The 17,959-nt window shown below is 45.1% G+C and overlaps 1 pseudogene; it reads right to left on the bottom strand.

Moving 5' to 3' along the window:
- The window catches only part of LOC124076906 (E3 ubiquitin-protein ligase RNF213-like), a 94,930-nt pseudogene that overhangs the window by 20,700 nt on the left and 56,271 nt on the right, over positions 1-17,959 (bottom strand).

Raw genomic sequence — 17,959 nt, 5'->3', positions numbered from 1 at the left:
AAGCATGGTATTGGCACCAAATTAGACTTGTAGACCAATGGTGCAGAGACACAGAGACCAACCCACAAAATACAATTAGCTCATACTAGACAAAGGTGCTAAAAACATATATTGGAGAAAAGATAGCCTCTTCAACAAATGGTGCTGGGAAAACTGGAAACCCATATGCACCAAAATTAAATTAAGCTCCTATCTGCACAAAACTCAACTCAAAATGGATCAAGGACCTAGGAATTAGACCAGAGACCCTGTGCTTAATAGAAGAAAAAGTAGGCCTAAATCTTCAACATGTCAGATTAGGTCCCAATTTCTTAACAAGACTCCTATAGCACAAGAAATAAAATTAAGAGTAAATTTATTTTTTAAGAATAAAATTATTATTATTATTGCTGTGGGTATATACGTGACTGCATGACCAATGTAATTCTGCAACCTGTACACTCAGAAAAATGAGAAATTATGTCCCATATGATTCAAATGTATGACATGTCAAGATCATTGTACTGTCATGTGTAACTAATTTAAAAAAAGAATAAATAAATGGGATGGATTCAAACTCAAAAGCTTTTTCTCAGCAAAAAAAAAAAAAAACCAACAACAACAAATAACCCAATCAAAAAATGGGCCAAGGAAATGAACAAAACTTTTTCAGAAGATGATATACAATCAATCAACAAATATATGAAAAAATGTTCAACATCTCTAGCAATTAGAGAAATGTAAATCAAAACTAATCTAATATTTCATCTCATTCCAGTCAGAATGGCAGCTTGTAAGAATACAAACAACAGTAAGTTTTATTGAGGATATTGGGGGAAAGGCACACTTACTCATACATTGCTGGTGGGACTGCAAATTGGTGCCACTAATCTAGAAAGCAATATGGAGATTCCTTAACAGCTTTTTATTAAAAATATGTTTGCAGAGGCTTGAAGGAATATTAACTTCCATATTGCAGACCAGTTGTTCTCAAACATTTTGGATTCAGCCCCTTTTACAGTCTTAAAACTTATTGATTTGTTTATGTGGGTCCAATCTATCAATGCTTATAGTATTAGAAACTGAAAAGTTTCAAGAGTGTATAAGTTCATTTAAGATAAAAAGAATAAACCCACATGTGTTAATGATGTATAGAAGAGTAGCTTTCCTATAATTCTTGGAAGCCTGTTTAACAGAAGTCAGCTGATTTCCTACATCTGCTTCTGATACTACTTTGAAGCATTTGAAGAAAATCTGGCCTTACACATGATATAGTTGGAAAAGGGGGAAATCTTTAATAGTTCTTGCATATATTGGGGGTTATTCTTTTCATACTGTAACAACACTTTTAAAATCTTTTTTTTTTCATTTTTTTGAGAGAGAGAGAGAGAATTTTAATATGTATTTTTTAGTTTTTCGGCGGACACAACATCTTTGTTTGTATGTGGTGCTGAGGATCAAACCCGGGCCGCACACATGCCCCGTGAGTGCGCTACCGCTTGAGCCACATCCCCAGCCCTGTAACAACACTTTTAAAGTGATCATTTCTGAAGGCTGGTTATAGAACCTGATACCATGTCAGTTGTTTTCCTCAAGTATATTACAATCACATAGTCTGCTCTGTTATGGATTTTTCCTAGTGCTATTGATCAAACTCAAGGCCCCACTGTATGATATTCAAAAGCTCTACCACTGAGCTGCATCTCCAGCCACTGGATCATTTTTTGACACACATGATTCTGTGACATTAGGCATTGGTCATTTGGAAAAGCCTTGGTTTTCTGAGCAAGGCAAATCTTGAGATGTTGGCATCTTTTTAGTCTACAATCTCTTGTTGTAGATACCTGCCTACATGCATTAACATCACCACAGATCTGTAGTCTGGTGGCCACTGGTTCAGGCAAAATGGCAAGGCCTGAGACAAGCAGCCAGTTCTTTTCTGGAGACCTTTAGGAGTAGCATTCTTTGAGATGAGCACTGTCTTCTGTTTTGCAGTGTTCTGGGTCAATTTCCTGCTTCTATACAACATTAAAAGTCACAACCTCAGGCTGAGGTTGTAGCTCAATGGTGGAGCGCTTGCCCCTCAGGTGTGAGACACTGGGTTCAATCCTCAGCACCACATAAAAATAAATAAACAAAATAAAGATATTGTGTCCAACTATAACTAACTTTTTTTTAAATTTCAAACTCAAGGGTTGAGATTTAGTAAAGCTCATAGTGAAACTGGCATTTTAAAAAGTACATATGCACAGTGAAGAAGAAGACCATAAGTGTGGTTGCTATTTCCTTCATGCAGAAAAGCTTTGGCAATATTATTGCAAACATGGACATGTTGAACAGGCAAATTACTATCTCAGTATTATTTTTAAAAATTCAGAGTTCAGGAACCAACTCCCCACCAAAGGGTCCTTGCCAGCACTCTGAGAACTGAAGCTCAATGAACACACAGGATCAGCCAGAGGACACCATGCTTGGACATCACTGACTGCCTGTCCAATTCGAGAAAACAGAGTCCACATGTTGTGGAATCTGGACTTGGAAGACATTGAGGGTGAGGGAGACTCTGAGTTACCACACCAAAAATCACACTCTGGGGTGGTCATGGAGCTAGGGTCAGAACAACTATTCCTGGGTTCTGCATGCATTACCACACCAAGGGTCCTTTCCCAGCACTTTGTATTTTCACTTCATACCCATGCCTGGCCAGCCTCTACCTCAGAGCAAAACCTGTCCAAAGAAGGGGGCGTGACCCTTGGCCTTGGAAAGACCTACAGAGCACTCCTAGGCACACATATCTACCCTGCTGAGTTGTTTATCTACAAATAACAGGAGAGATCTGCTGAGCCAGGTGTTCCTGACTCAAGTCAGACTAAGTGATGACCCATAGCAACCCCCTAGCAACCACCAATCAGTATGAGACAGGAAAAATACCTGGGATGCCAGATGACCCTCATAGTAGTTTATGGTGGTTGATAACATGTTGGGAAACCATGTAGTTCAGCATGTACACTCCTCATGGCTTAAACAAATCAGTTCAAATGAATTCCCCTCTGGTACTAACCAATCACCCTTACCCAACTCGTTCCCGCCAGTGAATGTGCTAATCAATGTTAAGAGTTGTTGTTTGATTTTCCTGTGGTGTGTGATGATTTGCTAAGAGATGCTATGATGTATGTGAAGTCCCTGCCTTCCCCAAAGAGTGTATAAAACTGCTGCAAACCCTGGGCTCGGGGCTTCTCAGTGCCACAAGTTGCTGTGTGTGCAGAGGACCGAGCTAGCTCGCAATAAACACCTCTTTGCTTCTTACATCGATCTTGGTCTCTGGTGGTCTTTTGGGGGTCCTGAATTCGAGCATAACAGTATGCCCACAGAGACATGTCTAAACACACTGAAGAAACTTTCCCCAATCATGCGTGAGGATATGTGGTGGCACAAAGACCAAGCACAACACAGGCCAGAGCCGAGGCCTCAGAGAAGTGTGCATTCGGGGAGCTGCTCCTACCTGTATTTCAGGAGCAGCTTCAGCACCACAGAGCGGACGACAGGAGTCTTATCCACAGCATCATCAAATGGTGAGAGAGACTTCGTGTGTTCCTGGTATCCTTAGTCAGAAAGAGAAAGGTGCTATTGCTCATATCATGGCACAAAACAGAGAGGAACTGAATCAAAATTTGAAAGAGGAAAGCAACTCACGTTGGGGAGCATCTCTCAAGAGCTCCTTCTGCACAAAGAGTAGAGACAGAAGCCCATCAATCACGTTCTTCTCAGGAGGGTTATTGTCTTTGAAGCACATGGTAGAAATCAGGTCCATGAAGAAACTGTTGCACATCTGCCGGAACTGGGCGTGTTTCCCAATGGCCACCCTAAGGAAACAGCGAAAACCCAGTCAGAAGACTCAGAGACCGTGTTCCCAAATCCCTGCATGAAGAATGATTTGAGATTTGGACAGCATGTTGTTTTACATCAAGAGATTCAAATATCTACTTTTGTTGATTAGCTGGTCTTAAAAACTGCAGGCAGCATCTACACACAACTCTTCCAGGAACACCTCCATCATTTAACCTGCCTAAGCTTGTCATAGAACCCCACCATTGGGAGGAAACAGAAGAGAAAGCAACCACTGATGGAGCATCACCATGGTCTAAAGCCCACAGCTCCCCTTCCTGTCCTCCCAGAGGCTGGGAGAGAGAGCTGGTGGGTGGCTCAATGGTAGAGGGCTTGCTTGCCTAGCACCTGCCACCTATGCGAAAAGGAGGCTGCAGAAGCTGTATCTAAGTTTCTTGGATCTCTTTCAAGGGCTTCATTTATTACTTTCTGAATTTTGCTGTCTCAAAATCGTGTCAGATGTGTGTGTCTTGGGGAGAGAGGAATTCAGAGAGACCCATCATCTAAGAAGTGCCCAAGTCTTACTTCAGACAGCTCTCTGAAGCCAGGCTTTTACCAGACAAAGGTTAATAGAAATTAAATTTCTGAATATTATATTTGGGGAGAAAAGAGGAAGACTTTCAAAGAGAAAGAGTGTTTTACCTGTGCTCTTGGGAAACTGTCACAGAGAAATTATCTGGCAGGTCAGTTAAACAGGAGGGGCAAATCATCTGCCCAGGGACAAGCCAGCTCTTGATGCACATCAGGCAGTACACATGGTCACAGGGCAGACACACAGGATCATGAGCATCTCCCAGGAAGGTGGGGCACAGCTGCACTCCACACCTGGAATCCAAGCAGGTGATGGGGTTCAAGGCAGACACTGGCTTGGAGGTGCCAGTGCACCCCAGGGGCAGCACTCCCTCCTCCCAGACCCCCTCTCACCTGGCCAGACTCTTGCTGGCTTGCTCCTTGCACTCACAGAGAGTGGTCATCACAGCCACAAAAGGCCTGTGGGTCTTGAGGTCAGAGTTCTCTTGAAGACACTGGAGGGGAAAGGCCTGGTGAGGGGTGGCAACCATCAGGGAGGGACAGGGGTCAGCTGTGCCCTGGGGCAGCCCAAGGCCTGGGGAATTCCTAGCAGTTTCCCATCCTTTCAAATCCTGTGGCCCCACTGCTTTTTGAAGAGAAGGACTGAATTCCCAGTGTCATTTTCCATCTTCCTCCCTTTTCTTTTCAGGTCTCCCCGCTTTCCTCATCAAGAGGTATTTCAAACTTTAAATGATGATAATGTAATGACCATTGTGTACACACCATGAAGCTCTAAGAGACCTGAGCATTTTTGGAATATTTGCTTTAGATCTTGTTTTATTTATTTTCTTAGAGAGGGGGTATTGCTATGTTGTCCAAGCTGCTCTCAAACTCCTGGATTCAAGCCGTCCATCTGCCTCAGCCTCCCAAGGAGCTGGGACTATAGGGATGTACCACCACCCCTGGCTAGATCATATTTTAAAGGAACAACACATATACATGCAGTTGTGGCAACATGGGCAACCCTTTCTGGTCAGGTCCCCTCCCCACATTCCTAAGCTTCTCTGAGGGCTTGTGTGCACCTGTGTAAACACCCTGCCATTGTCCTGCACCATTCTGCCCTCAGGCCTGGGAGGCCTCACTGCAGGCCCCTTCAGTGACTTCCTGGTAAACAGCTCAGCTGCTTTAACCACTGTGGATGAATATTCTTCCAGATACCTGTTTCCAGTAACCAGTATTTAGTGTGTACTTGAGTTTTTGTGATTCTGAACAGTCCTGTACAAGCAATCTAGCGTATGTCTGCTTCAGTAAAAACAAAAGGTTGGGCTGGGAAGCAGCTGGGTGGTACAGCACTTTTCTGGCATGCGTGAGGCCCTGAGTTCCACCAGAGCATCAAAAAATAAATCAAAGTGTCTATTGGACACACATTTAGAAATGCACATCTCCAGCAATTCAGGGTAGTAAATTTATTTTTTTCTCAAATTATTTTATTTTTTAATTAATTTTTTCTATTTATATATGACAGTGGAATGCATTACAATTCTTATTACACATATAGAGGACAATTTTTCATATCTCTCATTGTATATAAAGTATCTTCACACCAATTCCTGTCTTTATACATGTACTTTGGATAATAATGTCCATCACATTCCACAATCATTTCTAATACCATACCTTCTCCCTTTCCCTCCCACCCCTCTGCCCTATCTAGAGTTAATCTATTCCTCCCACATTCCCCATCCTTACCTCACTATGAACCAGCCTTCTTATATCAGAGGAAACATTTGACATTTGAGTTTTTGGGATTGGCTAACTTCACTTAGCATTATCTTCTCTAACTCCATCCATTTAGCTGCAAATGCCATGAATTTATTCTCTTTTATTGATGAGTAATATTCCATTGTGTATATATGCCACATTTTTTTATCCATTCATCTACTGAAGGGCATCTAGGTTGGTTCCACAGTTTAGCTATTGTGAATTGTGCTGCTATAAACATTGATATGGCTGTGTCCCTGTAATATGCTGTTTTTAAGTCATTTGGGTGTAGACTGAGGAGAGGGATAGCTGGGTCAAATGGTAGATCCATTCCCAGTTTTCCAAGAAATCTCCATACTGCTTTCCATAATGGCTGCACCAATTTGCAGCCCCACCAGCAGTGTATGAATGTACCTTTTTCCTTACATCATTGCCAACACTTATTGTTGTTTGTATTTATAATAGCTGCCATTCTGACTGGAGTAAGATGAAATATTAGAGTAGTTTTGGTTTGCATTTCTCTAATTTCTAACGATAATGAACATTTTTCATATATTTTTTGATTGATTGTATATCATCGTCTAAGAAGTGTCTAAGCAATTTTTAGCAGGAAGAGTGAAGCAGGTGGCATCATTATACCAGAACTTAAACTATACTACAGAGTGACAGTAACAAAAACAAAAAAAAGAATGGTATTGGCACCAAAACAGACTGGTAGACCAATGGCACAGAACAGAAGAACAGAGACTAACCCACAAAATTATAATTATCTTATAATAGACAAAGGCACCAAAAACATGCATTGGAGAAAAGATAGCCTCTTCAACAAATGGTTCTGGGAAAACTGGAAATCCATATGCAACAAAATGAAATTAAACCCCTATTTCTCACCATGCACAAAACTCAACCCCAAATGGATCAAGGACCTAGGAATGAAACCAGAGACCCTGTGTCTAATAGAAGAAAAAGTAGGCCCTAATCTGCATCATGTGGGATTAGGCCCCAATTCCTTAATAAGATTCCTTTGGTGCAAGAGTTAAAATCAAGAATCAATAAATGGGATGGAGTCAAACTAAAAAGTTTCTTCTCAGCAAAAGAAACAATCTGTGAGGTGAATAGACAGCCTACATCTTGGGAGCAAATCTTTACCTCTCATACATCACTAATCTCTAGGGTATATAAAGAACTCAAAAAGCTAAGCACCAAAAAGACAAGCAACCCAATCAATAAATGGGCCAAGGACCTGAACAGGATAGTGAATTTAATGATTTAATGCTGTTTCTGAAAGTTTGTAGTCAGGCATAAATGTTAGTACAGATGTTAGCACAAATGTCCACTGGGCATTATACAAGTAAGGAAAGTTCCCTATTTCTACTTTGCCTAGGGCATTTTTTTTTCTAAATCATAAATTTTTGTCAAATGTTCTCTCTACCTTTTGAAATTATCATTTAGAGTTTACTTTTTCATTTATATAACTGATGACATTTGTAGATATTTTTTGAGCCATCCTTAAATTCCCAGGATTGATCATACTTGGAAATGATGTGTGTTTAATATCCTGATAAATTTGATTTGTTAATTAACAACCCACTCAGCAAAGGGCAAAGGACTTAGACATTTCTCCAAAGATGCATACCTACCTGAGAAGAACATGGAAAAATGTTCAGCATCATTAATTATCATGGCAATGCACATCAAAACTCTCTGAGCTGGGCACTGTGGCACATACCCAGTAAGGTCAGAGGCTGAGGCAGAAGGATCACACATTTAAGGTTAGCCTCAGCAACTAAGCCAGATTCTGTCCTAAAGTAAAACAATAGGCTGAGATGTAGCTTAGTGGTGGAGCATCCCTAGCTAGAGACAAATGTAATAAATTGATACAGTAAGTCCCCTTCTAGGTACACATCCAAAAGAAGTAAAAGCAGGCCTCAAATAAGTTCACAGCAATCACAACAGCCAAAAGGTGGAAACAGCCTGAGTGCCCATTAACAGATGAGTGGACAGATTCAGTGTCCACCCATACAGTGGCATTCATTATCCAGCCCTAAGAAGGTTGAATGCTGACACATGCCACCATACAGATGAACCTTGAAAACATCATGCTAGGTGACACAAACTAGAAACCAAAGAAATGCTGAAAAACTCCACTTATGTGAGTTACCTGTGGTAATCAGAGTGACAGATAGAAAGTAGATCAGGGATCTACATGGCTGGGGAGTCCATGTGTGTGTGGAGGGAGGTAAGGACACTCTGGAGCATGATCTGGTGGCAGCACAACACCCTGTGCTTGATATCGCTGACTATATGTTTAAAAGTGTTTACATGGTGCATTCAGTGTTATGTATATTTTAGCACACTTAAAAAAAAGCAGCAGTGGCCCAGTGGTGGGGTGCTGGTTGGGGAGGTTAATGTTAGGTCAGAAGGGAAAGCCAGTTCCCTGAAACCTGTGGAAAAATATGCATTACAGACATGAGCCGTGAGAATTGATCTCCCTTGCATCTTTCTCTGCAGACTACCTACCCGCCTAAGACCTACCTCTGTCTGCTATGTCTAACCCTCCTGTCAGAGCTGATGGACAAGACTCGAATACCCATCATGTGCTGGCTACTTTCAGCTTTTACCAATATCCAGGGGTGTAGGAGTCAGCTCTGAAGTGGCAGTCTGCAGGAGGTAAGACTCAGGCCCCAGACATCCCCCACAGTTTCACTTAAACTTCTAACCAAAGGAGGAGAGCAGCAAACATCAATCCAGGGCAGCACCCTTTCCAGGCTCAGCCAATGAATGGAGCTGTAGGGATTCCCTGTAGCTGGAGGAAATGCACAGAGCACAGACCAGTGTACACAGGCTTCAAGCTCGGGAACTAACTGGGTAGCATCTGTGGCTATGGTTATTTGCACAGGGATCTGATTAGAAGGAAATGAACCAGAAACCTGTGAAGTTTTTGACGTCATTACATTGGAGAAAAAGTCTCCCATGAACAGGTGCATGCCAGCTCTCAGGGCCAGAAAACCCATCTCCTAGCTAGCAGGCTACCTGACCACCAGAGACCACACTGGACCTGGCTGAGTGCCCAGTGCATCCCCAGGGTCTGAGGGTCCTGGATGGTACAGGAAAGACTTGGAGAGAGCTGTGTCCAGGCCATGTGGGAAGGTGGTCCAGGATGCCTGTGGCCATAGGGCAGATACATGCTCCTTCTCACCATTTTTTCTCTACTTTTCCTTTAAGAACCTCCACAAGAGTGGTCCACTTCATACTTTGAACATAGCTTTGCTGCTCTAAAGCATACCTGTTTTTCTCTCCTCCCTGATCTACCTAATATCTCCTTCCTAATCTGGGAAAACAGAATTCCTTTGAATAGCCTCTTTAAAAACTCTCTGTTCCCCCTGATAGAGGAATCACAGCCTCTGGGACAGGAGTCCCTTGTGTTTCTCCTTCACTAGCAAAGCAATAAAATTTCTTTTTCCTTTTTCTCAAAAACAACAACAAAAAGCCAAAAAATTTTTTTTAAAAACCCTCTAAGTTCCATGGCACATAAGCATACTCTGAGAAAGGTTTCCCATCTTCTTTCAACTAGATGAGGCCAAGGGACTTAGTTTAGGGCGATGAAATATGAGATGTACTGTGTGTGTGTGTGTGTGTGTGTGTGTGTGTGTGTGTCTGTCTGTCTGTCCGGGGCTGTGTTCTTTTTTTAAAATTTTTGGTACTGGGAATTGAACTCAGGGGCACTTAACCACTAAACCTCATCCCCAGCCCTATTTTGTATTTTATTAAGAGACAGAGTCTTACTGAGTTGCTCAGTGCCTTGCTGTTGCTAAGGCTGACTTTGTATTCGCAATCCTCCTGCCTCAGCCTCCCGGCTGCTAGGGTTACAGGCAGGTGCCACCATGCCCAGCCTGGGCTGTGTTCTTAAAGGCACTGTGTGCAGGGGCTGGGGTGTGGCTCAGTGGCAGAATTCCAGCCTAGCATATGTGAGGCCCTGGGTTCCATCCCTGGCACTGCCACTCCCTTCTTTTGCTCCCCAGGCTGTGACAGCAGGAATAGACTTTGAAGACAAGTAGCTGGAAGGTAGCTGCTGAGGAGGACAGAAGAGTAAGCGAGAAGCAGTGTGGGCCCCTGGCACCCTAGGAGTGTTAGCAAGCTCTGGCCCGTATAGGCCATCCTGCACAAGGCCTGTGACATTCTGATCAAGTCTGAATATGCTGGCACCTGGAATCTGTGTTCCTGAGATGGTGCTCCAAACACCAGAGGACATGTGCCACAATTCTCAGAAGGTGCTGTGGGTCAGGGGTGAGGGGGTAGCTCTGCAGTAGAGTGCTTTCCTGGCAAGTGTGAGGCCTCAGGTTCCATCCCCCACACCACATCAAAACAAGACAAGGTGCTGAGGCTGCATAGACAGCTGCTGTCTGCCTTCCTGGCCAGGGCTCCCAGTGCACAGAAACTGGAGGGCTACATCATAACCCTTGTTTACAGGCAGAATGAAAGCAGGCCACCTGTGCAGGGCCTAGAAAGGGCCCAAAACTTCAGGCAGGACCAAGTCTCCAGTGCCTGTGCCTGCCCCTCTCCTGCATCTTATTGGTCTACATTCCAGAACTGAAGTCCCTGTAATCTGAACAGAAAACTTGGGGAGGTTCCCTGACAGAACAGGGGAACAGCATAAGGGAACACAAGCATGATTAAGGACATAGTCTCTCCAAAGGGCAGTGTCCCCACTGCACAAGAATCCAACCTGGCTTTCTGAACTATCACAGATGCCCTCATAGAAGAAAATGAGGAAAAAGGAAATGGAACAAAGACCTGCCAGGATGCCACGACCGCTAGGCTGTAAAAGAAGCTGGTGAAACATTCCTTGGAAAGCAGAGCCTACGTTCTCAAGCCCAGGAGAGCTACTGAGGGTGCCGTGAGGATTTTCATTCACCTTATGTTATTCATCATAAGCGGAATGTTCAGCAACTTAGTGTTACTAAAAATAAACATCCACAGGTCCTGGGCCCAGGCTGGTGAGTCTGGTCTGATCAGAAGCTCGAGGTTGCCATCTCTGTCGATGAGAGAGATCATGCTGGCCAGCAGAGGGGTGACTGCGCTTTGGACTCGCTTCCAAAGGGTATGCCTGCAGCAGGGGTGGGACAGAGGACAGGGAACAATGGCTCAGCACCACAGTCAGTGCTGTGATCTTGATGCCTCCTTCCTCTGTGTCAACAAGCCTTCTAGCCTACAAGCCAGGGCCGCAAATTGAAGTTCTCATCACTTTTAAGTGTAAGAGACTCACAAATGCGATTGTCTTAGATTAGAAGCAGGACTGGATGGAACTTAATTCTACATCTAGTAACAGCAACTAGTGCCTTGAAAAGATGAAGAAATATTTGCTGGTTTTGTATATAATGTTTTTTTAGAACAAGCCAACTAGGTTCTATAAACAAATCAAACAATAATGAACTTCACTAAATAAATAAACTTTGCAAGAAAAAAAAAATCAGCTGTGGATACCATATAATAAAGATGGAGAGATGAACGTAAATTTGATCTAGATGAAGTTAAGTAAGAAAACATGTTCATCTAGAATTCAGCTTTCATTGTGGGTGTTTCTGTAAATAAACCCTGAGTACTTTAGAGTGACAGCGCTTAATTGGTTGAATTAACTACATCTCACTTTCATGTTACAAAGATATGTTTTTTACATAATAACAAAAATTCTATAATTTCTTATGGTAAAGGACAAGAATTACTAGGTAATTGTGTTGGAAAATAAAGTAAGGCCTTTAGTATGAATTTTTTTCTGAATATATAGTACACAGGATTCTAGAGAGAACTTAAAAACATCTACTGAGAAAACAAACATCCCATTAGTCAAGGACATCACTTGACTTAAGACCCCAAACTAGAACATGCACAGAGGATGGGGAAGGGGTGGTGGTGAAAGAGGTTCTGGGATGGAGGAGCTGAGAGCCCTGGCAAGTGCTCGAGAGTAATGCAGTCACCTCAAAGGGGTTCCAAGAGACCAAATTTAAACAACTTGAGAATCAAAAAGAATACTAAGACAAGGCTACTTAACACAGTGAACTAAAAAGCAGAGGACTTCTGGTGTAAAGGACTTCAAGGAGGCTGGCTGTCTAGCCCCAAGGATATGTGATGTTAAGTCCCAGACACACAGTGTTAGTGAAGAGTCATAACATCCAGCAGGGTCCTAAGGCATTGAGGGTACAGTGCAAGCAGGTCCAGTTGTTCCTGGGTGTTGCCTGTGACCACGGGGAAAAAACTGGTCCCGAGTACTGTGGAGACCATGGGGTAGTGAAAAGGGAGGCTGGCAAACCCAGCAAGGACAGAGCAACAGTGGCAAAGGGGCGATGGGAACATGGCTTGGACATGTGCTAGGAAAGGGAGACCATCCAGGGAGACAAAATCATGCACAGTTTCTGGGCTCACAAACTTCCTTCAGAAGGTGTAACTAGGAAAGAAGTCAAGGAGCACTGCAGAGAGAACTTGAAATGGAAAAGCTCCTGTGGTGAGGAAGCCAGCACTCACGGGCCCTGGCCGCCCAGGACTCTGCCATCGCCCACATTCCCCCTGTGGGCCACATGTGGCAGCAGGCCTGGAGCCAGGGCGTCAGAAGGGCAGAACTGAAGGGACCATGGAGGACCTCAGTGGCCTAAGATCACCCTGCCAACAGGTGGTTTCAGACCCTCAGACCCTCCATCTGAGACCCTGAGCAATCCTCCTAACCCCATAGCCCAGGCTCTTCAAAGGGTCTAAAGAAAAGGGTCATGGTTTTGTAGAAAAAAGACCACGGACAATAAAGGGCACTTCTGGGTCCTATTTTGTACTTGCTATTACTTCAAGCAGTAGGTCTAGGAAGATGATTTCTGTTACTTCCCTGCACATCACCATCTCAATTTTAATAACCTTGAATGGCAACCCTGGCTGCAGTTTATGATAAACATCCTATGAGACCAATTTTTACATTCTATGAGAACAATTGTTTTTTTTAAGTTTGCTATCTTGAAAAAAGTTAAGCACACAAAAACAGCGAAAGGAAGCCAACAATCCCCCATAACCACCATTCAAGTGGCCAACAACCCCTTTTGACCAACATCCAGGTGGCCAATAAACACCCCAGCACCACCACCCACATGGCCAACAACCACACATGCCCACCATCCAGGTCTGTTTTGGGCTCTTGGAGCAAAAACATAGCTCTGCCCTCCTCAGAGGTGAAGAAAGAAAACACCTGGTGTGCTCCTTCCCCTGGGATGACATGGCAGGCCCCTGCACTGCCCGCTGCTCACAGTACCTGAAGGTGCCCGCCTCCTGGAGCGCATCCTGGTTCGCAGCCTCTCGCCCCACCCACTCCTTCAGACTGCAGAGCTGGTTCTCTTCTTGCTTCTTTAGAAGGACGGAGAGGCGCATCTTGGATATCCACAAGAACGAGGCTGTGAAAAGGCAGAAGGGACACAATTTGGTCCACCTGTAGGCACCAAGTTGGAGGCTCCACTGTGCTGCTTGACCAGTTCCCCAAGAGGGAAGCCACAGGTCCTCTGGCCAGGCCAACTCTAGAGAAGAATTCACGAGATGTCCTGAGATTCCCACTATGGCAGCTGCATCTGCCAAGCCACAGAAACCCAGAAGGGCAGCTCGCCACACTCAGCCACCTGATTCCCTGATGAGAAGCAGGGACATGACTCATACCACTGCACACACTGTCCCCATTCAAGAGGCTGAGGAGGATGGTGACTCTCCTCATGTTGCGTGTGCTGCTCTCCTGGTCCCTGAGCATCCCCACGGCACTTTGCACACAGCTCCTCAGCAGTCTGGTGGTGTCCAGGACTTGTGCCTGCCAAGGGAGACAGCACGTCATCTGCTGCTGCCATGTCCAGGGTGGGTGAAAGCTACGCTACCCACACAAGAAGGTGGCCCCGTGTCCACCTGCCCAAAGCATCAGTGGCCAGTCTCCATGGTGAAGCTGACCTACTGACCTCTCCCAGCTGATCCCTGTGTGCTGCCCAACCACCCTGAGGACCACTGGCAAGGTGGTGGCTGACATCAGGGATTTGGTCAGTGGTTGAGGGACAGGGCAGAGCTAACTAGGAGTCTTCATAAAGAAGGGAATGACTGATCTTGTCCTGGTAAGTCCCTCATACTTCCAGCATAAAGAGAAGGCAGGGCTCAGCCTGACCCTGGCACAGCTGCCTGGGCTCCTCCAGCTCAGCCACCTACAGCCAACAGGGGAACAGAGGAGAACTCACATCACCGCCCCTCAGGTCCACGGCCTCCCATTCCATCTCCTCGGGACCTTCCTCTTCCATTTCCATTTCTGCCACCTCCCCTGACATACTAGTCTCTGCCTCCATCGCCTCCTCCTGGTTGCCTTTTGATGCAAGCAAAGGGAACACAATCAAGTCACCACTTGGAGAAGGAAAAGGATGGGGTGGCACCAAGTCTGTGCCTAGGCTGAGAGCTTCACCAAGGTTTCCTGTCCCAAGCTTCAGTGGCAGCCCCAGTCATCGGGACATTTGTCACCCAGTTCAGCACAAAATCTACTGTTCAGTTGTCCCACAGCCTGGGGCACATGACCCAGAGCACACCAGTTGATACAATGGGTGTTGCTCCTTGGCCTTCCCATGGCCCTGGTGATCTAGACCATGAGCCAGGCAGTTCAGTGCCACATCCTGAGTTCCGGCTGAGGCCAGGTGACGAGACTCAAAGGTAACTCAAGTGTGGCAACCCTGACTCCAGCCCCACAGGAAGCTGTCTAATTTGACACCTTCCATCTGCCTCTCTGCCCTCACTTTCCCAGACTGAAACCTTGCAACTCACGCTCAGAGCTGTCTCCTGGCATGAACAGCTGGCTGATGGTAACACTCTGCAGCTTAGTCACATCAGAGGACATGACTGGGAACCTCCGGAGGTCATCAATGTGCACAGACCGCCATAGCCCTGTGAAGAACAAAGCTACCAAGTCTTCTCAAGTCTTTTCACTTTCTTCTTGTCAGCCATAAGCAGGGACACACCTGTGTCCAGATGTTTAATCACACTACTGACAGAGGAATGATTGGTACCTCAAAGTCTATGTCCCTGAACACACCAAAACCCATCAGTTCCACTACATCATATCAGCATGCTCACCATCAACCTGTGTGTTGAGACTGATTAACTGGTGTGCAAAGGCTACCTGGATCCTGTCTAGGGTTCTTTACATGCATCTTAGCATACTTACTGTCACTTAGTTAGAAAGTGCTTCAAGATACTGACAGGTTGTCTTTCCATCTGAGAAATTATTAAACTTATTTCCTTCTTCTCAGAATACCAATTGTCTTACATAATCTAGTTTGTGATCATTCCACAGAAAAAGAGTTGGGCTGATTTGAAGGCAAATCAAGGAGTCAGGCACAAGGAGTCAGCACTAGGGCTGGTTGCAAGGGGAAGATCTCTGAGTCATTTGTACAATGAAAAGTTGGAGCAGGAGCTCATCCTGTGCACACCTGAGATAGCCCAGGCCATGCTGACAGAGCAGCAGCAAGCCCCAGGGTGATGGCTGTGAACAGTGAGCCAAAGAAGCCCAGAGACAGCTGGAGTTGGTGTCTGACTCAGACACACAGGCAGCATGGGACCCCTGAGAATCAACCCAGACATACTTAAAGACAGTCTCTCATCTTTGGCCCTACCTCCATGGAATCCCACATAGGATGCTCTGCTTCCCATCCAGGACAGTTTTGTGATGAAATAGACAAAGATGCAGCCCTGAGTTCTTTGTATTTTGTTGATTTCATTGATAGCAGAGTATCTATTTAGAAAACAAAAATCAAAACAAAGCAAGCAATTTAGCAAAAGCCAAGGTGTGAGATGGCTGCTGCGTGTCCCTGGAGCTGTCAGGGGCTTTACCACATTCCACACAATGCCAGGGGCCACCACATCTCTTGTGAGAGGAGGATGGCTTCTTGTCGGTGGGGTCACTTTCTACCTCTCACTGCTGATCAGAACCCCCACTCGGCACGTCTCACGGCCCTCACATGCCAGAGGGTGGGGCTTGTTGGCCTTCCCATTTTGAGAGAGTACAGTAAGGTACAGTGCCCCTTGTACCCCCAGTGGCCACAAACCACCTCCTAGCAGGATCTGGCTAGCCTTAACTTTGTACTAGGCTCCCAGTACTTTAAAGGGGCAGAAGTCACTCTTAAATTATATGAGTAACAAAACACAGCAATTATGAAAGCAACAGATTTATGGTCATCATAAAAAATGTCCAATAAATATTAATTTATTTACTTAGTTTTACTGCCCTTAAACTTATGATAAGTATTTTTTTTCTTTTTATGCAGTGCTGCGGATTAAACCCAGGGCCTCAGACATGCTAGGTAAGTGCTGTACCACAAGGCTACATCCCAGACTAAACTTTAATCCTAATTGTGTGATTAAAAATTAAAATGACCAAAAAATGACTGCAAACATAGCTTTAACACATTCTTCTACATACTACAAATATTCCATTATTGACACTTCTTGCATTTCACCAATTCTGTGCCATTACTGGCCTTTTCCTTCATCCTTTCCTCTCTAGCTTCCCTAGCCCATGTCAGGAGCTGGGAGGGAGAGTCATTCTTATTTTCACACTGTTTTCAGGAAAGAAATTCTTCAGGAGGTCCTGGGTAGATTTTGGCTTCCTGTGTTTCCTGAGAAAAAATACTAAGAACATACTTAGCTGATGCAATGAGCTGAGCACTGTGAGCACCATCATCAAAATCCAACTGGACAATGAGGATTTTATGTCTGGCTGTCTTCATTAAGCTGCTTCTGAAAGAAAAATGGAATCACCCAAGTGAATCCTCTGTCCTAAAACACAGGCAGCCATGGCTCCGTAGGCTGAGGCACAGGGGTCACAAGTTCCAGGCTAGCCTCAGCAACTCATCAAGACCCTGTCTGCAAATTAATAATAATAATAATAATAAAAGGGCTGGAGATGTGGCTCAGTGGTAGAGCAGCCATGAGTTCAGTTCCTAGCATAAGTGAAACAAAACGAAACATAAACATGGATCACAACACTCCACAAAGTGAAGGGAAACACAGGCCATGCAGAATAATCCAGCATCCAGTAGGGTCTCCTTCCACAAGGTGAGGAGGCAATCCACTGGAGAAGGAAAGGGCTACACAAATATCAAGAGACAGATGATACAGCTGTGGAGAAGGCCACTTATGACAGGGGCTGGAAGGGCATACCATGAGGCTGAGCAATGACCTTCTCACAGTGTCCAGTGCTCAGAGTTCCTTCCGAGTGGCTACCATGCCCCATCATGGGATACCATATACCTAGGATGGGGGCTGAGGGTGATGGGCAGGCAGGGCACCTCACCGGACTTCCTTGAGGAATGAGTACTCGGTGTTGAACTGCTGCAGTGACAGGATCACGGGCTTCGGGGCCAAGCCCTTCACTTCCTCCCCTAGGGCCTCGCAATCACGGCTCGTCAGCAGTCTGGAGAAGGTGGTGACCTGCAATGTGGGTGCGCAAGCCATCAGCCAGAATTCAAGCGAGGGCACAGAGTGGTGGGTTAGAACCCAGGACCAGGGGGCACTGGGACAAAAAGAAGCCCGACCCCGAGCAGGTTTTACATACAAGGAATGGCTGAGGCAAGCAGAACCTCCAGGGTCAACAGATGACAAAGAGAAGACTTGCCCCAGCCAGAAGATGCCTCGGATGCCTTCTGAGAAGCCAATGTCTCTTTTCCTATTTTGGTCCCTACCTGAGAGCCTCCTGATCCTTTAGGGCTCAGCACAATGCCACTTCTTCTTGTAATCTGGCTTCCTGCTATCAGATGGAGTTAGCCACTGGCAACTCTTCCTC

Source organism: Marmota monax, unplaced genomic scaffold (genome assembly GCF_021218885.2).
Source record: "Marmota monax isolate L192 unplaced genomic scaffold, Marmota_monax_Labrador192_F-V1.1 WCK01_AAM20220418_F8-fsc00497, whole genome shotgun sequence".
In the NCBI taxonomy this organism is placed as follows: Eukaryota; Metazoa; Chordata; class Mammalia; order Rodentia; family Sciuridae; genus Marmota; species Marmota monax.
The sequence above is the reverse complement of the archived record's forward strand: the minus strand, read 5'-3'. Positions and strand labels throughout refer to the sequence as shown.